The sequence below is a fragment of the Dicentrarchus labrax genome, unplaced genomic scaffold (genome assembly GCF_905237075.1).
Source record: "Dicentrarchus labrax unplaced genomic scaffold, dlabrax2021, whole genome shotgun sequence".
Taxonomy (NCBI): Eukaryota; Metazoa; Chordata; class Actinopteri; family Moronidae; genus Dicentrarchus; species Dicentrarchus labrax.
In genome coordinates, this window is record NW_026136716.1 from 11,757,716 (window position 1) to 11,784,645 (window position 26,930).

Genomic DNA, 26,930 nt, shown 5'->3' on the forward strand with positions numbered 1-26,930 from the left:
AGGATTTTAAACTTTTGCGGGAGGTAATAATGAAAAAATAAGTTAACTTTCAGACTGTGTAAATGAACCATGAACACCTGTAGCAGATTGATTCATTGTTCAAATGTCTTTCGCAGGGAACTGAATGTTGTTAGGATGTTTCCATTCATTAAGACTACAAGCGTTGCTTTACCCAAATTACAAAAGGAAAAGCAAAAAACACATCTAATGTATAATTAAACTCCAGTGGTATCCATACGGATAGTTCTGGTTTTATTTGTCCAGGTTTTGAGATATGTGCTGCCACTATAATACAGTGCAGATGAGTAGAGTTTTGTTTGCCAAATTCACAGCATTGACAATGACAGTAATATCTCTTTCCAGAAACAGTGTCTCAGTTTCTCTGAATTGAATACAGAATATGCTGTAAAGAGTTTTCATTGTTACTTCTTTCTGCCCGGTGAATAGAATTTGATTTCATACATTGTGTCTTTAGCTGATAGAACAGACTGGGATATCTCTTCTGCCAGCATTCCTCATTGCTACAATAGCTTATTTACATTGATCAGATTGGATATTGGATCTTTGTAAGATATCCAATGGCTAACATATGGTAGACCACTGCTCTTTTTGCTCTATACCGTAATAAGCGTAACACCATCCAACAAACATTTAGGGCTCCTGTCTTACTGTTAAGTTACCACTGATGCGGTATCGCACAAAGAGAAACACACAGCTCAGGATTAGCATCAAACCCTAGTGGTCACCTGCTGAGTTAAAACCTCATTGTTTTCATTCCAGATATAATTCTTCAAAGATTCAGTGCATGCAATAAATACAATACTGTTTGGCATTAAAAATATGTATTGGCAAAAAGTGTCAGATTTGGATTGTCACCCAGATCTAATAAACTAATCACCATAGTGTATCTTTCCAAAAAAATGAATAAAATGAAATAAATCTGAATCTTTTATTTTTCCAGATACATCTTGCTAACAAACAAAAAAGAAGCAAATAACACAGAAACAGATGGAGTGAAAACCATTTCAAATGTGGTCCACAGAGGTAATGAAAAAAGGGCACATGTATTCAGTGCACATGAAAAAGCTTAAAAACCCCCCCAAAAAACAGAGACCCCTTTCAGTCTCCATCTCAGGTGAGACTTATTGAAAGTAGAACCTCACATTCAAGCATTGGCTAATAAATCATCTGTGTCACAGACCCTTGGCACTGTCCTTTACATCATACCCCTCAGACTGGTGCCAGTGTCTCCCTCCCTCCTTTTATGTCCTCCAGAAGCTTTATGTTCGGCTTCCACTTTCCCTCACCAAATGAGCATAGAGCATGCTGAGATTCATTGTTAATGAGAACTGGAAACTTATAATGAAAAGGTTTTTTTATTATCATTATTTATTTATACAATTTGTTAATTATTAGTGATGGTGTACTCCTTTGCTAATCTAGAAAAAAATTATGTCCTTCATTCTTTTTTAACCACTGACCCTTTGACCCTTAAAAGAAGAATTTTTACTTTTGTTTGAAAAACCAATGTTTTAAGAGAAATGTTAGAAAAAGACAACCTTGTATTCTCTCTAGTACTGATCCCCTGCATGCATGGCCTATGAAGAATTAGTTGTAATATGTTCCACAACCTCGTATGATGTAAGCAAAGAGGACAATATATGACAGGGCACAATGTCAACTAATGTGTTGAAAGGTTTCACTGAGATCAGAGTGTGTGTGGGTTTGTGTGAGAAGATGACCAACATGCACACACTCAGCATTGAATTAAGGGAAGATCAAAAATATTGCTACTCCTTAAAAATTAAGTAATGCTCTCTATAAAAGAATGTTATTGCTTGTAGTCCTGTGTGTTTATGTATTAGATTACTCTTTTACCCTATATGTTATGCCTGACATGAATATTGCCCTGCAGGGATATATTAAGGTTATTGGTTCGAATTGAAAATTTAATTGAGTTCCCTCAAAATAGGTTTGAAAAAGTTTCCGATACTAAATCATTAAAGACCCGTCCCCTTGTGAACTCCTGTAGCTGGTATTGCTTTGTAAGGAATCTTTGCTATCCACTAATCTGGGGCCGTATCTGTGTACCTGTGCTGAGTTGGGAATTGTGTCAGCAAAATGACAATAAAGATAACAAAAGCTTCAGAAAGCTCCAGCCGAGATTCTGCTGAAAGTAGGATCCATGGGCCCGACTTGGCCTCGTACCAAAACTGCGTTTCTCCGTAGGTTTCCAAGGAATGTGGAATCATTTGTATTTGATCAATTTTCATTGAACTTAATAAGACTGAAGATGTTATTTTGAGAACCATAGCTCATTACAGGCCATATTAATAGCTTAAAAGTGTCTTGCTTGCAGAAATTGTATGGGGCTATTTTTTACTCATCACATTACTGAACTGTCAACACAAGAGACTTATTCAGTTCTTTTTAGTCTGTGGCCCATTGCCCGTGTTACATTCAGGCTGTGCCAAAGATTTTAGGCTCTTTTCTGTGGTATTTTTCACATCCTTATGCATATTATATAGTATTTGTGTTGCTTCATTGCCCCCAGAAAAGTATCACACCTAATCTACATGCAACACATGTAACTGCTGTACTATCGCATACAGAAATTCACAATTTTAAACAAATTCCTTTTGTGTTAGAGCAAAGATGTAAGACAGAATTAGTTAATTCCCAAACGCTGAAAACATGTTATGAGCATGCTGCAACCAAGATGTCAAGCTATCAATAACCAAGACATTTCTCATCTGTGTCTGGGTTCATGTACAGTATATTAAAGATGGCTACAATTACTGTATGAAATGCACACAGTTTCTGCTCATGGAATATTGATGTCGTCTCCCTGGAAACAAAGTGGTAACCTTGTCAGTCATGTGATTGAGCAGAGCGAAGCATTTTTGACTGTTGTCTGTTGCAGGTCAGTCAACCAGCACACACGCAGGATTCATGAAGACATTATCCTGCTCCATTTAAAAAGCACTGGGTATTTACATGTATTTAATTTTAGGAATATAAATCACTTTTGATGGATTGCAGTGGAGCCAGCTAAAAGCTTTTTTGAAAGTTAAAAAGAGCTGCTGGAGGTACTGTGGCCTTAAACACATTTGTCTGAATCAGATGACAGGTGTTATTAGTATCTGCAGTGCTACAGGTTTTTTTTTCCAGTCATCAGTATAACATTTAGTACTGTGTGCCTATTGAAATATGTGTTTTTATCCTAATCTTTGTTTTATTGGGTACAATTAAACAAAAACATGACCTTTTAAAAGTGATATGAAGCAAAGCAACTGGAAGATGTAGGGCAGGGGTGTCAAACTGATCCGTGAAAGGGCCGGTGGGGCTGCAGGTTTTCATTCCAACCATGCAGCAGCACACCTGACTCAACCGAACTGTCTTCACACAGTCAAAAACTTGCAGCCACACCCACGCTTTAATCAAGGGTGGGTGTGGCTGCAAGTTTTTGTTCCAATCAAGCAAGAGGACACCTGAAATGACTGTGTGAAGACAGTTCAGTTGATTGAATGAACCAAGTCAGGTGTGCTGTTGCATGGTTGGAATGAAAACCTGCAGCCCCACCGGCCCTTTCACATATCAGTTTGACACCCCTGATGTAGGGTGACTCTTTTGTTTAGAGAGGACCCAGCAGACACAGCAGAGCTAGGCTAAGACCACTTTACCATTACATTACATTCTAATTGGGTAGATGACAGAGAAGCTATTCAAAGTTGACTTGATACAAGTGCTAAAGAAATGTTATGGGGACATTAAAATCACCAGTTGTTTTTTTTTGTCTTGGGAGTTTTTATGTGAATAATAAATGTAATGGGGTTTTAATAAACTGTTGGTTACAAACAGACAAATTGGAGGTTATCATAATAACATGTATATGTTAAATGCATTATTTTGGAATTACTTCTTAAAAGGTTTTGAACATACTTTTAAGTCCGACCTAACACACTTAGCCACTAAGCCAGTATGCCTAGAAATGATGGCCATATTGGGTGATTCTGCACCTCAAAATGTACTTCCAATGCCAGCATTCAGTGCCAATGCAGGACGTAGAGTGCCCTTTACGTAGCGAGGCGGATTGTATGGGTGTGGAGGTCAGGATGATGGATAGGCATGCGGCATAGAGAAGAAGAGTTTGCATTCACAGACGTGTAATTAAAACTTTTTATTAATCATAACCAATGATTTTCCCTAACCTTAACCAGTAGTTTTAGTTGCCTAAACCTCACCACACTTAGTTACCATGGTTGCCATTTGTAGATACCGTATCCTAAAAGCACTGGAAAAAACAAACCTAAAACTCTTAACATTAACAAACCCCTAGAATTCACAGAATCTAGTTTCTTGTTTCTGTAATATATAATTTTTTGAAGCTCTTATTAACATTATTGGTTTGCTTATACATAAGTGGTGGTGCACATAAAACACATTTAGATCACACAAACCTGTTATTCAGGTATGATATAGTGAAGACCGAACGGACTGTTGTGTTGACAGGAATCAAACTGTCCTTCACTGCAATAACTAGCACTAAAAGAATACGTTAAAATCAGAGGGTCCACTAAAGGCCTGAGGGTCACTTAAGGGAGCTGCACACTTGGCACTGCTGATATTTACACCCCGCAGTTGTCAAAATATCTGTGCTTCCCAAAGAGAAATCATTCTAAACATAAAGAGAAGCTTTTCTTTTGCAGAACTGCAAGCCCGAACATTTTGCAAAGTCTCGAGTTGCTTTTGAACTGGTCAGTGCAAATTGTGCAAGAGAGAAAACTGCTGTGTGGTGATGTAGCTTGTTAAGCGAGGGAGGAAACTCTGTAGAGACATCCAGTTAAATATTTCATCCTAGTTTGTGCATGAAGTGCCAGAGTCAGATGATGTTCATGCAGTACAGGCTGAATCTTTCAACAGAAAATGTGTCATGATCAAGACCAGATGAAACATGGCCTTCCTCTCCCTGATCTTCTATAGAATAGCCCTAAAATCTGACATCCATTAAAACTGAAAGGCCTGACATGAGCCTTAGCCCCAGTTTGTGCCTCTCATGTAATCATATTTTTTACATTTGAGGAATTTGTGTTGATAATCACAGTCGAATGAAAGAAACAAGCTGTGGTTTCCATCAATAATAAATACTGTAGGAGTATAATTTAGATAAAAAAGCCAGACTTTTGACAAACTTTCACATGCCCATAGCCCTCAGACTTGTTGCTGGTGTAACCACAGTAAAGGTTATTACATACAGATGAATAAAATAATATTGTAGTTATTACAAACAAACAAACATTGCAGTTGAAATATGTGGGTGTTAAGCTTTTCTTTGTTGCAAAATGTCTTTCTAATTTTAAAAAAAAAAATTCCCCAACTTAAAACCCATGAATTACTCATTCCAAAAGACATTTTTCATCATCTTTTTTTTTTTTCATTTATCAAAGGCTGTTCCCACCAATACTGAAGGTCTGCTCCACCAAGCAGGCACAAGCATAGAAAACACTTCAAAACATTTGCAGTGTTTCATCTCCCCCTCAGCCTGACAATCATCTTTGGAAGCGAAAGGTCAGGATTGTGCAGGCTTTTATGATGATAACAACCTAAGCTTGTGAAAAAGAGAGATTCCATCACTTCCGCTCTTGTTTATTCATTTTCAGGCTCAATTCTTATGCATCAACAGTCCTAAATATTTGGAGAGGGTGGGTCTTTGTTTTAAACTGTAAACAAAACTGTTTACATTTTTTAAATGCGTTGTAGTCCTCTAAATCAAGTCACATTGTCGAATAGAAACCTTAATACAGTCACCTCAAAGCCAAGTCTTTAACACACATTTTTATTTAAGTGCACTAGTTCCAGTATTTAGTATGTTTGCATTCGTTCTTTCTTAAAATGTTTGTTTACAATCTCTTCACAAATTCCACTTTTTTTTGTAATAGTGTGCTTCCTTTCTTAGTAGTAAAGGTAGAAGTAGTGTGACTTTGTTGTAGCACCACAGAGAGGAAAGGTCATTCTGTCACTGTACCAACAGTAGCCTATAGCCTATCTTACCATGTTGACTTACCATGAGTCAACGTTTTTTAACTTGGATAAATTAGCTTAAATATTAAATTTAACATATTTAATAAGTATTTATTATTAATAGAAGTATTTAACTTCATGATCTTTTCTTCAACCTAACAAGAAGTTTTTCTGCCTAAACCTAACTGAACTGCGACCATCATTTCACAGCGTTACCATGGCGACAAAGACCACCTAACTATAAAGATGAAGGTCCTTTTCTGCTCATCCAAAATCCACAGAAGTTAATAGGAATGACCGCCGTCCATAGTCGTGTTATTCGTACACAGATTGAAGAGAACGGGTGAGCAAGCTGCATTTGAAAGATTCATTTTACAGTAGGCAATCTCCTGGGTTCACATAGTTTTATGCAGTCTTGTGACAGTAGACCCATTTTTTGTAAAGCAAGTGATGGCCCCAACTTTTCAGTGACTGTTTAACAAAAAGCATCTGCAATGTATATTTAAATGACACCGCTTTATTCATTGGCACAGAACATTTACTGTGAATGTAACTTTTACATAAATCATGTACTGCAACATGATATATGTTATTCCGAAGGAGACTGGGTTAAAAAAGTTTCAATGTGAAGAATTGATTGAAATAAAATGTTCTACAGGCTCAGATTTTAAAGGCATACTATGCAGTTTTCTGGTTTTGTCAAACAGCTACCCCTAGAGTCACTGCGGAGTACTTGTATTTAACGTTAACTGTTGTAAATACCACTCACCAGAGCCGTCTCTATATACGGCTCTGCGTCTCTGCACTCACGGTCTGATCCCCTCCCCCCTGTATACCGGTACATGTTCAGTAGGATGGAAGTGTCAGACATCGAACAGGCAAAGATAGACTCCGAAGATGTCTACTGACCAGGTAACGTCTTCCATTGAGGCTGCTTCTTATGTTGCTGATGTATGTGACGTTGCGCCGTAAAGCAATTTGTGATTCTCGCAAGATTAGGCGGGGCGCCATCTCCAGACTTGCAATGCTGGTTCTGCCAGCGGCGTCCCTCCCCAGCGTTGCTATCGGTATGATTCGCTATACTACGAGTTCGTTTACCATCGAAATGACTTCGAAGCTGTTATATTAAGGTACAAATCTTGCGTAGTGTGCCTTTAAGAGAAAATTCTTTACAGCACGAGACAGAAAAAACAAACCGAAACACTGAGTCATGTTGACTTCGGAGTGTTTAGTGTACAGACTGTAAGTCAGACTTTATTACTTTACAGAATCTTTTATTAGTGCTTCTTCATTTGCTGTGAGGAAGCTGAGCAATCCATCATGTTCCGGTGTTCTTTTATATTTGCACCTGCTATTGCACACAGAGGATATTAAGAAGCAGAGCCGAACGAGCGAAATAGCCAGGACCCAAGCCAAAATTCAAACCCACACACAAGGCTACAGTGTGCGGTAGATTTTCCATGAAAGAACATTAATTCGCTCCACTCCTGAGACTCTGTTTTTCACTGGCATCCTGAGGTCTCACAGAGTTGTTCAAACGGGTTTTCTAATGAAAATTACCGCACAGCGAGAGGTAGTAGTGGCAGTTGGTGTGACAGGATTAGGTAGGAGTAGGGTGGATATTTTGGAACAAGGCACCTGCAACTATCTGTCTATCGACTATCATACTATACTTGTCTAATGATGTCAGATTACACAGTCACCTAGGAAACCAACAAAAGACTTGAGCAGAAACAGCGAAGAAGACGCAATTTCCCTGACTGACAGTGCTATGTAATGCTGTGCAGCATGCATAATTAAAAAACGTGGCACACAGTCTTTCTGGCTTGTTGAGTCGGCTGTTGAGCTGAAGCAGTTTTTAATGTTGTTCTTGTGCCTTCACTCTAGTGTGCGCTGCACTGACGACTGTCCCCTGTGGGTGTGTGGGAAGGAGAGAGGAGGGGATGAAGGGATGCGGGGAAAGGAGGGAGAGATGGCTGGTTAATGCCTGCTTCTTTTTTAGTGGCCGCTTTTAGATACAATCAAAATAAACGTACCTCAGAGGCTCAAGGCCGGCTCCCAACTGTGTTTCTTTTTTTGCAATTTGTTCACTTCTTTTTTTGTTTTTGTTGTCAAGCAGTGGGTCAAAACACACCAAGAATGCAGATGGATAGAAGTGTTGGAAGATGGACTGGAAGACATGGAGATAGGCAAGCAGACGGGTTGTGTTGCTGAGCATAGGGTGCACCTGGGGTGTAACCTGTGTTGTGTTTCATGGGTCAGGTCTCACATGGTCTATGCCCGCAAGAAGTTTAGGGATGGTACTCAGTTGCAGCCAAAAAACAGGAACATGATGACCCAAATTTCTTCAGTATTACTCCAAATGCTTATTTTATGAGTTTAATGTAAGTCCTGTGAAACATACATTAGATAGGGGCTATTCATTATTTTTTTAATCTTAATTATTTTCTCTCAAAGAAGTGATGACATGTACTCACAGAAGAGTTAAATATGTGCATTTGATTCATCTTTTGTTTGTTTTATATGATCGTCTACTGGATGATACAAAACAATCTAATTTAGCTTAGCTGTTGCTCAGCCTTCCCCCTCCATCCTAGGGGAGAAACACGTGGGGAGTCAAGAGTTGACACCAGGAAAAGGGAGTCGTCTGCGGGGATACGGGGAGACGCAGTGATGTGACTCCGTGCCAAATGTTTACAGGCGAGCTGACATAGTTAGAAGATGGAAAAGGGCTGAAACGAGGCTGTCTCTCTCTGCACTCTTGGAGGAACGAGAGATAGGAAATCTAGGTCATCCCCACTGATGCATCGCAAAGCGAACTTCAAACAAACCTGGCCTTTAGCGTGATGGCTCTCCAAAGCTATGTTACATGCCATCAGAGACTGATCGCCATTTCCTGCCAAGAGCTGCCACGAGGTGATGAATAGAGTCGGTCTTGATATGGAGAATAGGCAGAAGCACTGCAATCTCTATCTGTCAATCTTTCTGTCTGTCTGTGTATGAATATAGCTTGCCATATGTATACAAAGGATTCATGCTTTTGGATCTGGCTTTATAACCAATTAGTTGGCCCATAGTTAGACCACATGCTTGGTTTCTATTCCTCATCTGCCCTTCACTCGGAATTGCCTGAGGGAAGTCTTATCCGTAATCATAGCCCTGGGAATTGTGGTAAAAAGCTTTGTTCTACTATTGAAGTCTCGATCTGTCTATTTCAAGGGCAGCTGGTTGAAACAATAGTGTTATGTTGGAAAGGATTCCTTTCAGACGCAGTTCCCTCAAAATACTTTTTTTTCCCGTCTCAATCTCAGTAAAATAATTTCTCATGTGATTATTAATCACTTAAGCTTTGGATTTTATTTATTTGTGGCAATGAATCAATAATATGGTTCGACACAGAAAATATAACAACTTCAAATAATGGCATTCAAGATTTACGGTTTCTACTCAGATCCAGTTGTGGAGACAAAATTTGAGTTTTAAGTGACTTCACTAGTTTGTAGAACTTTTCAAAAGCGTTTGGTAGTGTAGATGCATTCTGTTTTAGTCGAGAGTTTGCGAGCAACATAAAAAGCTCCCATTAGAAATGTATGAGCTTAAAGTACAAATGAACCGAGACCCCATTAAAGAAAGAACAAAAACACAGCCATGTAGTTCAGAGGAGAGAGTGTTTTGTGCTCAACCTTGCAGAATAATTTTAGAATAATGTTTTAGCATGTGCTACATTGCGTAAGCTATAATTAATGGAGACAAGGCACAGGTTGTGGGTTTACTCATTGTTGAGTATAGGAAGGCTTTCTGACTAACTGTTAAATAAATGGTGGTGCCTGCTCTTGGTTAACATGAAGGCTGAGTGCTAAAGTAAATGTGGATGTTCCAAAACATGCAGTTGCTTGGGTGGATGTTACACAGCAGCTCCAAACAGCTGTACACAAATTAATGGAAATTTTTACATAACACAAAGGTAATGTATTTAACAGCCAAATTCTAATGTGTGTCTTTGTGGGCTTGATTAACATTTGTTTCTACTATAGCTTGAACTACTTCATCTACTCCTACAGGTGTCAAAATGTGATGGGACCTCACTGATGCAGTCCATGTTCTTCTGCATCTTTTTTTCTTCTTTTGGTGTTCTGGTTTAGGGTCATGTGGAACAGTTCAAGTAGAGTAATGTGTGAGTGAAATGGGGGCTAAATGGATATCTGTTAACATGCATGCCAATAGCTCTAACAGTCTTTCAGTTGCCATGCATTGTAATATTCTGGATGCTAAAATAATCTCCTTAAAATCAGATGGTGGAGCCAAAGAACCACAAATTAACTGCTGACAAGGTTAGCAATGAACTCCGACTAGTTTAAAGTTATAATCCTTAAGATTTTTATGTTATCAAACTGTAACCTCTATAAAGTGTACATATGTGGTAGTTTTTAATTGTTGGGGCAGAGTCTGCCATTTCCCCCAGGACTCAAATTGCCTTCATAGCACAAGGGATTGGCAGTAGTGTTACTGTTTGTATTGTTATCTAATTGATGTCACCTTACTGGTCACTCTCCTGCAGCCATGTCATTGTTCTGTTAAGTTACTGCTAACGCAAATCAAACATTTCCCACTGCTATCAAGAACTGGCCAAACACTGGGTGGCTTTCATTTTGAAGCAGTGACAGGAAACACAAGGTTAACGCTTACAGAGATTATTCATCCAAACGTTCATCAAATCTTTTTTGGCCTTATTTTGACAGCGGATCAGTTTTAAATATTGCAGGGAATAATGGGACCAAGGAGCAGCCACAGTAAGGCAACATGCTACACACTCCTAGGCGAGGGAACCAACTTTACTGTGCCCTGTTGTTGCGGGGAAATGTACTCACAGAGTTTGCAGCATGAAATCAGATTGTGGTTTCTCATACTATGATGGAAGAAGGCCAATTATTGACTGACATCTTTATTAAAACAATGTGTGTTTGTTTGGCTGCACTGTAAACAGATACATCATTGTTATTTTATTGTATTTTTGACAAAGTAGCTTCTCAAGGAGTGCTTGCTATTGTATAGTTTTTGTAGTAACCATGGCTGGTGCCAAATCAACCAGGATTGAAATGTAAAAGGATTTTAACTTTAAACTCGGTCAAACTGACTAGGTTTCATGTATCCCAGTTGTTAGCAAGAGGCTTCCAAACATTTACTACCTCCTCTGTTCCTCATCTTCTTTAGTGGGTTTCAGTTCATTACTTTGTTAGACTGGGGAGTTGGAGTGGTGGCATAGATCAGTTTACAGGATCATTAATAAATCAAAGATAATTAAAGCCAAGCAGACACCTCAATTCATGGCTTTTCTCGCAACCCCAGTAAGTCCATTATCAAACTCTTCGAGAAGGCTGGCTGCTCTCTCTGCATTTATCAAGTCCATATAGTCATCCATCAAATGTCGTTGGAAAAATGAGCTTACCTTTCCTCCGTCCACTTCCACGAAGAGTTGCTAAGGAGTGGCTGATTAGCAGCATTCATATACAGTATTATAAGAATTTGGGCTCTGAAGAGAAGAACCTCTAACGTTATGGATAACATTTCAAAGCAGAAGAATTCTACAGCAAGGCATTCCTAAAATAGATGGAGTAATGTACAGCCTCCTCGCTCATATGCCAACACAAACCAGTGGCTCTTACTCATCTTTGACACTCTCACCGGGGCGATATATGCCCTGCATAATATCTTAAATTGGATAATTCTATACCTCACACACTTGGATGAGAGCATGGCACTCCTCCATATTGAGTCCCACTGAGCAGAAGCAAGCGATGTGGTAAGATCAAGCTCTGCTGCCAGCTGAGTGGGAGGCATTATGCATTTTAGGAAACAGCAGTTGAATGGTCATTTATTAGTAACACGAGAGCCCCACATTGTTCTAATCCTGTACCAATAGGGCCTTTATTGTTTTTCAGTGGGAACACTGCCCATCTATAGTGCCCTAAAATTAATTTCAATCCATATTAAGCACTCCACTTGCAGCTCATTCCTTCCTTGTATTAATGGACATTTCTTGTTTCATCTTGAGGTGCACATTTCAAATATGATCTAAGGTTTGACATCAAGCACACATGGCCCACCTGGGTCTATTTCCATTAATTAAGTAAAGCGTGATGTCCATACGAAGGCACAGAGCCTTTTTGTTTCAGCATACTGAATATCTTGATTGGTCCTCTTGATGCATCATTCATAAATCAAAGTGCAAGGCCTGGATAGCCTGGTTACCACTACAAAGCCAAACAGAGCTCACCGGGAATAACTTATTATTCATATCACTCAATTACCCCCTAAACAACATTTCAGGGAAACATGCAGGACATAGTGGATAGATCGGACCTGATGCATTCACATTCCATTGAACACTAATGTGAGACAGGTTGGCTTTGAAGTTGTGACCCATATAGTAGAAGCAATAATATACAACATGTCCTTCATCAAGTCCATTTAGCCTCATTGAGTTTAAAATTGAAGGTTCCTTGTACTTGTTTATGAAGCCCTTCACTTATTTCTGGGTTTTATAAAAAACGCTTGCTATGTGTCTTGATCAAGACAACGTGACCTGATTTTAAATCTCCGGTGCATGGTGGCCTGCAGCGCTGTGTCAGCCCAGCCATCAAGATTTCACATATTCTGCATTTCAATACAGACCATGATTCTGCTTGATGAGCCCCAATTGGAATGACCACATGGCAGGAGTGACGCTGTACACCAAAACCTTATAGGATCATAAAGAAAAGTATACAGTATTATATACTTATTAAAGCTTATTAAACGCTTTTCTTTTTTTTCTCCTTTTTTTTAAATTAAATTTAAGAGTAAAAATTAGATCTCATGAATAATTCCATGCTTATATTTCTAAATCTGCATGTCAAAAACCTTAAGTTTTCTCTGTTCTTTATGTTCATCATTAGATCTTTTTATGCTATTTAATACTAAAGAAAGTCAGTTTCAATAATTACATTTGAGGGGGGGGATACCTCATCTTACAATAAGAGTAATTATCAGCACAGATTCATGGCAAATCAGATTGGTTAGGGTAAGAAAATTATATTTTGGACTATATCATCATATCATTAATTGTAGTAGATTGATTTAATACATTAATTAAAGGTAATTGCATTTTACCAAACATTCTGCTGTCAGCAGATAGCAGAAGAAAGATTAAACAGAAATAAATAATGGAAAGCTTTGCTTTGGCTGAGCTACTATTGGTAACTATGTTGCTACACAATACTACATCACAGAGCTGAACAGTGATACTGTGATATTGGGTGTTTTGAAAATGTGCAATAGTGTTTCATTTTCATAATAAACCTTCTCACAGCAAATGTTTTTAACATGGCATAGTGTGGAAAGCAGTGAGCCAGTACACACACTACCAGGGCCCTCGCATTATACTTGAGTTAAGAATAGAACTTGAAAGATAATATGTAACTTCCTCAATTGATTTTTATTAGAGAGTATAGTAACTTTACATCCTGTCTCATGTATAGTTAACCTATTTCTGATTTTAAAGAGGTATGAAGGAGTCAACAGGGACTGCTTTTGCACGTGGCACAGACATCTGTGCTGCACTCCTTCCTACAATCCGTGCAGGATTAATAAACCATGTCAAGTTGCCACGTACTCTTTGAATAAAGATGTTAAGTACATATCTCTACTTTCCTCAGATATCATGCTGCTCATTCCTTGCTCCCCAGTGTATAGATATGTAGGGCCTAATTTTCTTCTTGAGCTGCATCATCAAAATATGATTAGAGCTGCAAACATGAATTCTGTTCATATGCAACTTCTCTGCATTAGCAAAATCTGTTGTGGAGGGACTATACAGAGCTTGAATTTTCTGTCTCAACATATGAATAAAATAATTTTGAATGTATGTACCAAATACATTTTGCTGGATTGCTTTTTTTCTTCGACATGGCAGACAACATAAAATATTGACTTCCAACATTGTTTGATTTTAATTTGAATTCAATATGCACATGTATGGATAAGGTTATACAACTGAAGCTAATTATGTAAATGGATAATGTGGCTGATAAATAGCGACCAGACTTTTAGCACACTCTTCTAAGGTTAGCAGGTGGCTCACACTCCTTGCACTCTTTACTCCATTCCTTTTACTCAAAAGCCTGTACGCTTCTGTAGAAATTAAGAAACTGTAGAGAGAGCTTCAAACACCCGCAGTCAAAGAAATTGCTTTCATCATTTCCCAGCTAAGCATAGCAGCTTTCTCTCAACTGCTCGTAGACCTTTCATGCAGACTTGCAGAGACTGGGGTTGAGGTGGGTGGGATGCTGGTAGTGTTTGGGGGGCCCAACGGGGGGTCTGCCAATGCTACAGTTTGTTTTCTTTATTTTGATGCAAAAGACTTACTTGCTCTCATTCCTATAATTGGTTTCATTAGGTTCCTGCAGCCCAATTAAAAGTGTACCCCGGCTTGTAAACAAAAGTCACACTGGAGTTTGGGTAAAAGCAAATTGGATTCAAGTGTCTGAAACTTGGGCAAAGATTAAAAGTCCATGCATGCGAAGGAACCATAAAGGAAACCTCAATACGAGCGCTAAATTTGCCACTGGTTCATTTTGTCGTGGCAGAAAATGTGACTTCAGCTATCACTGTCCTTTGCCTCGTACCTACAAAATTGCTTTTCTATTTTTGGTTTTGAGTATATTCTCCCTCCTTATGAACCTCTCTGTAGACTACTTTAAAGAAAACCGAGAGCTACATTTCCTGGTGTTCAATTCGGTTATTTGGTGCAGTACGGGGGCATTTTACCCCAAATTCCCTCTTTTTGTTCATTTTGTTTGGGCAGGTGAGACAAGGCCATTCAGACAAGCTCAAGAGTAAAAACACATTAAGAGTAAATAGTGGCTCCCTGACAAGAGTAACCGCTGTGAGCTGTCAGATGTAGGCCAGGAGGGCTATAAAAATATCTGCAACCAGACTTACCTCTGCCAGAGCATGCAACTATTTATTTTAGGAAAGCAGATAGTCAGTTCAGTGACTTTTTCTTACTTGCATAAGGCTGGAAAGAATGCTTGTAGAGAGGAAAAAAAGGTCAAGGTGGGATTTTGTTGTAGACCACTGAATGTGTGTCTTTATCACTATTTTTAAGATGTTTGCTAACACAGCCTGACATAACAGAGGCAGACCAAACCAACATTTTCTTTCTGATAGTCAGCAAGCGCCACAAAAGCCTGAACAAAAAGAAAAAAGTGTTTACACGAATCTCTCACTACCCAGTCGAGTGTACCATGCAGCATGAAATAAATGAAATAAAGGACTCCCACAGCTGACATGACACGGAGATTTCTACTGTCAGAGAAATCAATGTCCATCATGCGCAAATTGTCTGGTCCCTCTCTATTTGGTGCAGCAGGGGTTCATTGTGACTTTGCAGCCCCCAATGTGTTGCTTTCCCTCACATGCTGAAAGAGACATGACAGAGACAGAATATGCTCGCCAGTTGGTGCCTCAACAGTACTTCGAACTGATCTGTGCCTGAACAGCCTGCAAGTGAGCTACACTGGTGTCACATCCAAGAACTCTCTGTTTACTGATGGAATCGCTTACTCATGTTTGCTTGGTGGTCTTGAAAAAAATATCTTGTTACATTAATGTGGGGCAGCATTATATATGCAAAATAAAAGCCCTTTAATATGGCTAAAATAAAATGGTGCTACAGCTTCCCATGAATTTTCACCACATGTACCGCAGCAGGAGCACTGTGGACTCTGTTTATCACTTTGAAACTTGCGTTAAGTTGTATCCCATTAAATCTCCTCTGGGGAGCTGAACTGAATTGGAGATGAGCGGTGAATTATGCATCAACTGTGTGATGACATCATCCTAAAAACACGCATATACAGTACAACATCTCTGCCAGAGGTTATGTCCTCTTGTTGTCAGAAATTATTCACTTGAAAATGTTTTTGCTACAAATCATACAACCGTGTTATTCTAAGGGACCATGTACAATATTTAACACACATCCTACGATATGACGAATTGAACCAGAGTTAGCCTAAGGCTAATTTTCATCTGCAGTCCCCTGGCAGGTCACAATTAAAAAATCCACAGTGACAGAACAGCACTAAGCAAACTAGACACAACAAAACACATAATATAAATTACACACACACAAAGTACTATCTATATTAGACGTTAAAAGCAAGTCATATTTGTCTACCAAGTAAAACGAATGAAATGTAGAGCCAGTGGTTGAGTTGAGTAGATTTTAGCAGATTGCTTTCTCTAGTAGATTTAAAGTCAAAATGAACAGAGTGCCAAAGGGAGTATGACTAAAGGTTAAAGTGCAGTTGTTTCTCCTTTTGAGGTTTGTTTGTGGTGGTTTATAGTTTAATGACTGTCTCTTAACCAGCTGACCCCAGCATGTGATACGATGAGACCTATGTCTCAAGGATCGTGGCATTCATAAATATCTTTGCTGCATCCACAGATTTTTCCAAGTTGTATTTTTATAGTTTTTGGCCTTTTTGTCTTTCTTAATCCGTTATTACACAGATATATTTAAATTTAGTGACATATGTATCTTTTCAGCCATAATGAGAATGTCAACATCAGCAGACTGTACAGTGATTTAGTAAAAGAACATACCTGAAGTCTAATGTTCAACCTAAGACATGATTGATCAAGCCAGTGTGCAGTCTTTTCCAGAGCAGTTGTTAGCTTCACAGTTGCTACCATGTGCGTACACAACAGTGTCATCAGCATATATTTGCAATTCTATCCCATGACACTGCCATGGACAATGTGCCGTGTATCTGGTCAAATTCAGCTCATCCACTGTAAAAGGTGCAGATGACAATGACATTTTTGTCTTTTTTTATTCCTACTGCACCCTGTATTCATTATTCAAGCACAGGGACAAATTAAAACATGCATTATTGGTTTAATAGGAAGGGTCATGCTTTGCTAATCTGTGTGGTAGACTATAATAACTTTGTCATGTTGAGATGTTTTCTGCTCTGTCTTGTTGGTACTCACTGTTTGGTAGGCAGTAATTGGAGAAGGGCTTCGAGGCTTCCTCCAGTGACCTCATTACCCCAATTAAATTTGTAGCCTTCTCTGAAAACAGTCCATCTCACAAAGTGATGTCTGATTATCACTCCCAGTCCAAATGAGGTTGAGATATGCAGCTGAGGAAGTGGAGCTGGGACATATGGCTGTGCCTTTTACAGTTTGCTGCAGTGTGTTTTTCATACTTAGTTCATTTAACCAAAAAGAACATTATTACATTTTAAATAACCCTTTCACCCATGAAAAGTAAAAAAAGAATATAATATTTGAACAGAGTTTGAATATCCTGAACAACACCCGTGTTGTTCCTTACAGACAATGCAAGTCTTGAATATTACAGTAGCTACCCAATGCTGTGGTTATATACCACAGAGATTCTACTACTGGAGCATTGTCTGGTTGAAATGTTCATATTTAAACAAGCAGCATTCTTCATTTATACTGGTGACCCCAGGCTTACTTTAACAGCAGATTCACAACTTCTAGGTTGTTTGCAGTAACCAGAAAGACTTTGTCACACTTGCTGCCACATCTTTGTCCTGTAAAAGCCGGGGAAAGTGGTGGCTTGTTTGTGTTTCTTAAATAAGAGCTGTCAAGCCAGGGCCAAATTATCAGTGCTCTTATGGAAAAATGTAGTTTTTTGCTAATTAGCAAACATGCAAAAAACTTTTTAGATTTCAAATTTAACTAGAAAATTCCTAAAGAAATTTTGATTGTGCCTTGCTCTGGCCCATATGTTAATACCATGTCATTCTCTTTAGCTAGAGCTAGCACACATAAACACATTAACCAAACTGAGCTATGTGCTAATCGCTAGCTAAGTGCTAGCTTTGGTTAATGTGTTTAATTGTATTATGCTCCTGAAGGAGTGCTAATGTAAATTAAGGAACAGCTCATAGTAGGGTAAAATATTTAAGGTGTATTGTACTTATTTTGTGTTAATATTAAAATTATTCAGCTTTAAATTGTTTGCTTGTTAGCCACCTTCTAATTATCTTTAGCTAGCCAGCCAGCTAGCGCTAGCTTATTAATGCCTTGTCAGCCTCTGTAGCTAGCTGTTTGTGTGTGTGTGTGTGGGAGAGAGAGGCAGGCTTTGGTTGTCGTGGCAATCAGGGGAGGCCACAGCAGCTGCGCGCGCTCTCTCTCTGTCTCTAACTCCAGAAACATTTAAAATGAATCCCCTCGAACCCATGGCCAGGAACGACCGAAATGAAAACCGAAAAGACCGTGAGCGTCGTCTTGTTGACTATAGCACTGCCGAGTTTCAGTGGTTAAAGTTAAAAAATGTGACCTGGGGAGATTGAGAGAGAAGAGGTTCAACGAGCTCCTTTAAACATTTCTCCTCTATATTTAACATGGGAGTAGATGGGGCCATGAGAGGGTGTTAATGGCGCATCAGTGCGTCTCCCGCCAAAACTATTTGTCTGACAGCTTCGGCAGTGGTATCACTGCGACCCCAACGAATTTACCTACGTTTCGATTTACAAATTATTTCTGTAGAGTGATATTTGTGGCCTTGAGAGCAGTTTACAAATTTATTTTTCGACAATTTTTTCTCTCTCCCCACACTCTAGCGATAATGTCACGCACTCTGGCAGTTGAAGATTCTCGCAATACACACCCATTCATTTTTTGGACCGGTTTTTGGCGATTTATCGGCAAACCGTTTGGCGAAACGCTTAGAAAAGTCATAGCACACCATTCCCGGCCGAGCCGCACGTTTTGATACCTTTTTTGTGTATGTGCGACAAAAACTGCGGGAGGAGTAGCACGCCGAAAAACGTACGGAAGAATAATAATAAGTATGGGGAATAGTAGTATTGTGCTTGCTTATGCAAGGCACAATAATAAACAAACTTGTCTGTAGAATTAACCATGAAGATACTGTGTGCATTATGAACAGTCCTAAATGATGTCCAAAAGCACCTGTTTGCTACCAAGGACAGTGTATTTACTTTCCAACATTTTCTTGATACATAAATAGTGTCCACAGCATTTTCACTACTTTTAGCTAAAAATCACACAATGCTATGGTTTTACTTTGATATTTTTGAAAATTTGGTTACACAACACGACACAACACACATGTGAGCAATGGAAAGGATTTTTCAAATTGTTCAGACAGTAATTACGAGCAGAGTCGTTAATTCTGATACGGAGATATTGAGAATTTTTGACAGAAGCTTTTCCTGTTCTTCCCATTGCGTAAATGCAACAACAGCATCAGTCTTTGACATCATTTTCCATTAGCATGCTGCTTTTTAGCTGGACTAGACCTTTTGATGGAATTTCTAATGAGGTGGCTGACTCCACTTTTAAAATGTGACTACAGGCCACCGTACCTGAAGCATGAGAGTTTGGGTGGTGTCAAAGATTTGTGTAGGTGGTAGAGTTGTGTCAGTGTCAGAGTTTGTACTGAACACCAGAAGAGACCATATAGACCACACCATATTTAGGGATACAATTCACCATATTGGGTTCAGAATATTATTTTGTGACAATTTCTTTTTTTATATACAAAATTCAATTGAAGACAAATTGAGTCCTTTTATTTCTCTGACAAAAATTTACAAAATATATTTTCTTTATAAAATTATAGAATCCTTTTTTTTTATCTGAGCTAGGTAATAAACTGTGCTGTTACTGTTGTTTACAGGTGTATTTTATAGAACCTTGTTGACTATCAATATTTCAGCATCATTTATAGTTTGGTGTATGTTGAGGTTTCTTGAAGCGAGATTGCACCAATCAATACTACTGTTATTCTGTGTACTTACATGCAATCAAAGATGACCTCCGTCCTGCAGATGTGTGGAAAAGTATTCATTTGAGTCATTAAATAAAATGCTTTAAGAACATTTCTCATCATCTCATTGTCTTTCCATCACTCCAGGGAGAACACCATCACACACAATTTTAACACATACTTTTTCTTAAGATTCTACCTAAAAGAAAAGTTTGATGTAGAGTTTCATTACAAAATGATACATCTCCACACTTGCAATACAAACTTAGCCTCTCATTGATGGTTCAAATGTATCTAATCTCACCTTTATGAAGTTGGTTATTTTGTAAGAACACTCGACATGTTTTCCACACAGTACATCAGTAAATGTGTCATTTTTAATTGGAACAGTATACAGCTTCATACCATTGTTGTCAAGTGGAAATTTCTTCCTAAATTGTCAGATTTGAGAAAGTTAGAAAACAGCCTGGTTTTGAGCTCAATAATGTGTTTTTAATAAATAAATTGGGTTTTGAGAGCGATTAATTAAACCATTAACCCATAGAGGAGCATAACTGAACAATTCAAAATGTTACAGGAGTTACAGGATTTTACATCACAGCACATGAGAGTTGTGAAAAATATGTCCATGAATTTTGAATGTTACATCACGTCAATGGATTCATTCTAACACCCCACTGCTGCTCTTCCAGGCTCACACCCAAATCCTCAAACCGGCAGGAAAAAAAAAATGCAGCAAACAATCAACCCTCACTAGACAGTTGTCCTCAAAGTTGCACACTAACCAGTTGATTGAGATGAGGCCATTTGCGGACGACAACCTCAGATAGAAGTGGCGAATCAATGCCTGTTTGTCCACTTCTTTGCTCATTAAGGAACCTCTATTCACGTCAGGGCCTGTATACGACAAAGAAAGCTCACAAGTGCACATTTTCAGTCCGAGGAGGGTGGTTTTTCCTCCTCCTCAAAGCCCTCCCCTCATCGAAATTCGCCTCACAGAATCGCTGTGCCAGAGGCTAGAGTCTTGACAGGGGTAGCCCAGTGAGGGGGAAATCAAACGATTCCCTTTTTTACGGCCTGGCTGGCCAACTGGGGGGCCCGCTTACCTACCAGTCCTTTATCTGTATCACACCTTTCCAGTTCAGGAAGAAAGGAAAGGCAGCCGTACTGTCCATTCATCATCTTTAGTGATTCAGGGTTTTTGTCTGTTGCCTGTTGGATGCGAGTCCTTGGCTCCTCATAAATACTGGTAATACCTGAATTGTGCCGATTGATATCCTATCAGGCTTTTCAGTGGACTGGTCACATTCATCTTAATGTGTAGTTAATATTGAACAGGAAACAGACGGTGATGAATGTTGATACAATGGAATGAATACTGGCGTCAGATTCGGATATACTGCGCAGTAATGCAAGCTGAGCCCACTGTAAGGCCTATTTAAACACAAAAAAAAGTACATTTCTCAATAGAGACCAATTTGTCAGAGCAGTTTGAGAGTTTTTCTCAAAATCAAAATGTAATGACAACCCAATTGCCTTCATAAGCCGAGTTGACAAGGAAAGAATATCTAATTTAGCTGTAATGTACCATGAAGCACTTTGTGTTGAAAATGATGGTTTGTGGAAGGTCACACATCGCACCTGTACATTATTAAATGGGATTTGGTTGGTCTGCCTAGTTTTAGTACTTTTATATTATTCCACAATATTGATCATTTCTTCTAAATTCCCGTAAAGTACACTTCTGTAACCCCTGGATCTTCAAAATGATTGTTGTTTTGTGTACACACAGTCACAACAACTCTATTTATTCTCAGATTAGTCAACTCAAGTTGGGCAATCTATCTTGTTTCCAAAGCATTTTTTCACTTTACCTATTTTCAACAGCAATATTAGTTTATTGAAAAGAGGCAGAATGGGGTCAGCTAACAAACTGATGCCTATGTGCCAAAGAGGGGAACTGTGTAATTTATTTATGTCCTATGATTATTAATTATTTGGTGGTCCGGATATTAGAAGGGTTGATCGCTCATGCTCACACAATATCCGTCCATTTGCTGTTCTTAATACAGTAATAACGAGCTAATGGAGAAATCTGTTTTTATTGTCTCGTGATCACAAAAGAATTGCGTAATTCTGCATCCATATTTTTTTCATGATCACCAGAAAAGAAAACAGAAACATGTGCACATTTTCTCCCTCATGTCCTGTGTGGCCTTCTATAGATGTTCTTTTTGGTGTGTTGCCACATATTTCACTCCTTTTTATATGCAATAATAATAAGCCCTGACTCAAGCGACTTGTCACGCTGGTTGAGAGTATTTTTTACTGAGCATTTCAGACCTTTTTCTGTGATTTCCATTGGGCGGCAGTGCGTCTGTTCTCAAACTTGAGCTGCACTGCATTGCCTGCCTTGCCCGTGCACTCTGTTCCGCACTCTCTGCTCTCCGGCAGAGCCAGTTAAAGTAATTCCCACACTGCGGCTTTATTTCTAGAAACAGGCGGCTAAGAAGGATGATTTCCTCATGTGCGTTTGTTGGGAAGGTTTTAGGGGATGAAGACTCCAGAGGAACGCGGGTCTAGAAGCGTTCACACCGGCATCACTGTCAAGTCAGACAGAATAAGGAAACCACGCGTCTGATGTGTTCTTCAAAATAAAACCCATCCAGGAAGATACATCTGTATTGAGGACACATTATGATTTGATGATAAATGGTGTGCTTTTATTTTGATGGCAAATCCTCTCATGTCCTGTGCGGTCTTGGTCTACTTGTGCGCACTTTACGCATTTCGCGTTGACACTCGGATAGAGAGAGAGATAGGGGGAGAGAGAGAGAGAGAGAAGAGAGAGAGACAGCGTCCGATGTGTCTTTTTTCTGCACATCACTTTGGAAATTTGCGCTCGTGTAGTCCTGCTTCGCGGTACTCACCTGCCGGGGCTGTGTGGCTGTGAGCGGCTGACAACTGATTTAATAGGATAATCAGACTAATTGCCTCCTCTCATATAGCCCTTCATTGATTCTGTCGACCATTCCCCTAATGACTGTCATGATTTTCTTCATTTTCTTCTGTCCTGTTGTTTCAAAGTGACCGGCTGCAGGTGTTTTTGTGCTCTGATTTGCGCCAGTCCAGGCTGGCAATATGTAATTTTGGGATAGACGCTGCGGTTTTTATTTTTGGAGAAGTGGACTATTTCACAGCTGGGATTCCTTGTTTTTTTTTAAAAAACCCTTACTGCTTTACTCTGTAGACCAGAACAGATTCTGATACACCGTGATGGTGTGGGGCTATCAGAACTGACAGCAGAGTGCACGCTATCATTTGGAAACTGCTTGTGGGTAAGTTACATCTATTTTCCATCTTAGCGAGTCCAAAGTTGGTCAGATGCCCCCGCTGCCTTCGGTGGAAATGTTTAAACCAGTTTGTTTGCACCAGCGATTAATCTGGATGACGCTGACATTTCATATGCACAGATTTGCATCACTTGTCGACGCGCTCTAACAAACGGATTCATAATCTCCTAATATGCGGCACTTAAATGCGCATTTGGAAGGAGCATGTTTTCCTTTCAGTTACATGAGAATCCCAGTCGCTCTTTTTTTTGCTTTAGTTTTGCGGACGGAGCCTCCTCAGTGGAAGTGTCCACGGCTGCAATACGACAGTGAAGCGGACCGCTGAAGTCTCCTGTATTCTTTAGTAAGAACCTAATTATCCGATCAGAGCGATTACAGTGTGTCAGTGGACACGAGCTGTTCATTTTACGCATTCTTTTTCCCCCCCTCGACGTTAATTGTGTAACACTGCGCGCATTTGCATGTCGCTCCGGTGCGTCAGCAGCGTGTGTTTGTGTTGTGTTGTGTGTGTGTGTGTGTGTGTGTGTGTGTGTGTGTGTGTGTGTGTGTGTGTGTGTGCGCGCGCCTGTGGAAGTGCAAGTGCGTGCCCGTGTTGGTGGGTGTATGCGAATTTGCGCACATGTGCGTGTCGCTCTGTGCACGCACCCAAAAGCGCGCGTGTGTGCCAGAGGAGGGAGGCGAGAAGAACCCGGGCTTAGTTATTTCAAATTATTTCTGCTGAGTGATTGCTTGGCGAGTCAGCTCTCTCTGTGCCTCTCCTCAGTATCTGCGAGTATTTCCTCTCCTCTCCCCTGCTTCCCTCCCCTGCTTGGATGGATGATGGCCTATGATTGTCCAGATGGATGTTAGAGTCCACTCTGGCTGGGACCAGACTGAGGATGGCCCGGCTCAACATATATGGGAATTAGGAAGTGATACTGATGTAAAGTTAGAGGAGATGCTCGCTTAAAGAAAAGGAGAAAAAAAACGTCCTTCTCCCCTCTTCACTGATGACAAATGAGTTACAGAAGGTGCTGTAGCCTTGCAAGTTGCATATCCCCATTTTATCATGAAACAACTGCTGCAGAGATGCTTCTTGTGTTTTTGTAAATCTCTGACAAACTATAACCCTCTCCCAGGCCGAGGCCTACAGTTTAAGCCTAAAGCATCTCATCACTCGCAAATGATTTTCAAATTGTGTCAACAGTAACATTTGCTCAACTGCTCCATCATCAACTCGCATCATGCCCTGCTCTAAATCTTTCCACTCCAATTCCTTCTTGACACTTTCTGCTTTAGGTGCTCTGATCTTCTTGCTTTATGATGTTATTTTTTAACTTCTTTATTCATCTCCAACATATGGGGTTAAGCTTGGCTACAGGAGCAACCAGCGGCACAATGAATTAATAGGTAAGTGGCAGTGGCCACTTAACGGAAGCCCTGCAGCTACATATTGAGCTGAGTCGAGTGCTCTCACACAGAAATTGATTTAGACAGAGATTATGTCATACAGCATTGGCACTTTTTTATGCTGGTCAAGTTTACCCAGCAGCATTGAATTCCTCCTCTGCTCCCTGATGATTTAAGTAGAGGTTTAAAGGGCATGTTAATGCCTCAATAAAGTCGTGGTTTCGTTGGCAAGTTTGTATTAAATATAATATTAAATACTTTTAATAGTAATTTTCTCAGTCATTTTACAATATTTGCAACTTGTGGTGTTAAACACATGCATGAGTGTCATAAAATGTATTTGACTTTCAGAAACTTATCAGCAATAATTGACATGTAATCTTATTTTTATGTGGCGAATCCCACTCGTCTTGGAGAAAAAAATACACTCAAACTGCCATGACAAGCACTTGCAAATATTACCTGACCCCGTTCATCTTACAATTCTCTCTCACTGGTAAACAGAAGGATGTGAAGACATCACAAGCTTTTTCTCGTGATTGATACTTTTAATTTTCAAAGAGCTGTCACCAAGGCCTATTGGCCTTGGCTTTGCAATCAAGGGGCAGGCAGTCAAAGGCATTCAAATGAAAGAGTTCATTAATATGGTGGGAAATAAGGGTTGTCTCGCCATGGAATATTGGCTCTGTGTGAGGAGTGATTGGAGCAATTGATGAGGATTTGTGAGGAAGAATGTTGGCGAGGAAGTTGATAGGGGGCCACCTTAATCATGGCTATTAGATTACATTAATAAGACTCAAGAGGAAATGGAAATACTGAGAGGTGATCCAGCTTGTGTGTTTATGTTATGTATGTGTGACCAAGTGCGTGTGTGCAAATATCGTACTTTAGCTCGAGCACCTTCCATTCCCACTCGGCACGGCTGTGCAGATGTATTGACTGTTGTGAAATCTGAGTATTAGAAGCTGTGGACTACATGCATAACAGACGCGCTCTCAGTTAAATCTTTTGAAAATCCAATTCCCGTGAAGATGAGATTCCTCTTTCCCCGTACCTTGTTTCATTCTCCATCGCAATCATTGGGCATCGATCTGATTCAAAGCTATTTATTTTTGTTGCAGCCATCATGTCATGAATTGACAAGTATAGTAGATCTGGTAGATTACAATATGTCTGGGCATGTCGCCTCACCCATACAAAAAAGAATCATGACGACCAAGGATGAATATCAAAATTCCCATCTATCCAAGCTATCTCAGGCTTTAGTTACAAAATATTTTCATGTGTAATGTTACATTCATTGTTTTAGATTAGCTAAGATGTCAGATTATAGTAGGACATTTACGGCTCATGGCCTTTTTGGCTTGTGAACCCTTTAAAAAGAAGCAGTGCCTATTTGTGTCCCCATCACAGTTGCAGCCAAGATGTCTCACACAATTTTTAGAGTCCTGACAGGGTAAAACTGTAGTATTTCACAAGAAAAATAAATGTAATTCTGGGTAGCAGGATTATGTTCTAGTCTTTCCTATCATGTTGGGGAAAAAGCTTTCTCTTACTTTGCTCCTCAGAATTGGAATAATTTGCATAGCATCCTGCATCTTAATAATCTAGTCTCATTGGAAAAATGTAAGGCCATGTTATAACTCCATGTAACTGAGAAATGCAACTGCCTTATTTGAGCTGGTTTTAGGCCTTTCCTTGTGTGTGTGATGTCTGTTTTCACTGTCAGTTGTTTTTATTTGTATTTGATACAGACTTATCTTGTGACCCGTTGGGGCTACTGACCTAAGGTTGTTAAAGAATAGAGCAAAATTGTTGACAAAAAAAGAACGAAATATATTCAAATTAATAACCATATCAATCAAGAAATATAATAGCATTAGAGTTCATTTCTTGAGACTTTATAAAGGCATCAGGGTAAATATGTATGTTGTATGATTTAGTGCTAGAACAATTAGTTGATTAATGGAATCATTAATCAGCTATAATTTAATTTTCTAAATGTAAAGTTAGCATTGAGTGTTTAGAGTCAAGCAAGAAGGCCCAAATGTTCCAGCTTCTCAAATCTGAGGATTTGTTAATGATTCTCTTTGTGTTTTGGACTGTTGGTCAGACACAATTAATTCGAGGACATCACCATGGGTTCTCAGAAGTAGTGATGAGCATTGTTCATAGTTTTTTTTACTTTTATAATAATGAAAATAACCATTAATTGTGGCCTAATTACTTTTATTGGGATCACATTCACTTTCACCAGTGGTACATTTTGATCATTTATATGGATTATACTATGGGTGAATTTGTCTGCATATATATAGAATATATATCAGAATATAATATTACATATATCA

General features: G+C 39.3%; 1 protein-coding gene across 3 annotated transcripts in view; it reads left to right on the forward strand.

Moving 5' to 3' along the window:
* LOC127378686 (interleukin-1 receptor accessory protein-like 1) overlaps positions 1-26,930 on the forward strand; it is a 287,082-nt gene that overhangs the window by 25,516 nt on the left and 234,636 nt on the right. For 2 of the 3 annotated variants that reach the window (XM_051427825.1, XM_051427827.1), the window contains exon 1: positions 22,687-23,175. The exons of the other annotated variant lie outside the window; for it this stretch is intronic. The gene's annotated coding sequence lies outside the window, so the exon portion shown is untranslated. Of the gene's footprint in view, positions 1-22,686; positions 23,176-26,930 lie in introns of those variants that run through there. 3 annotated transcript variants of the gene reach the window in all.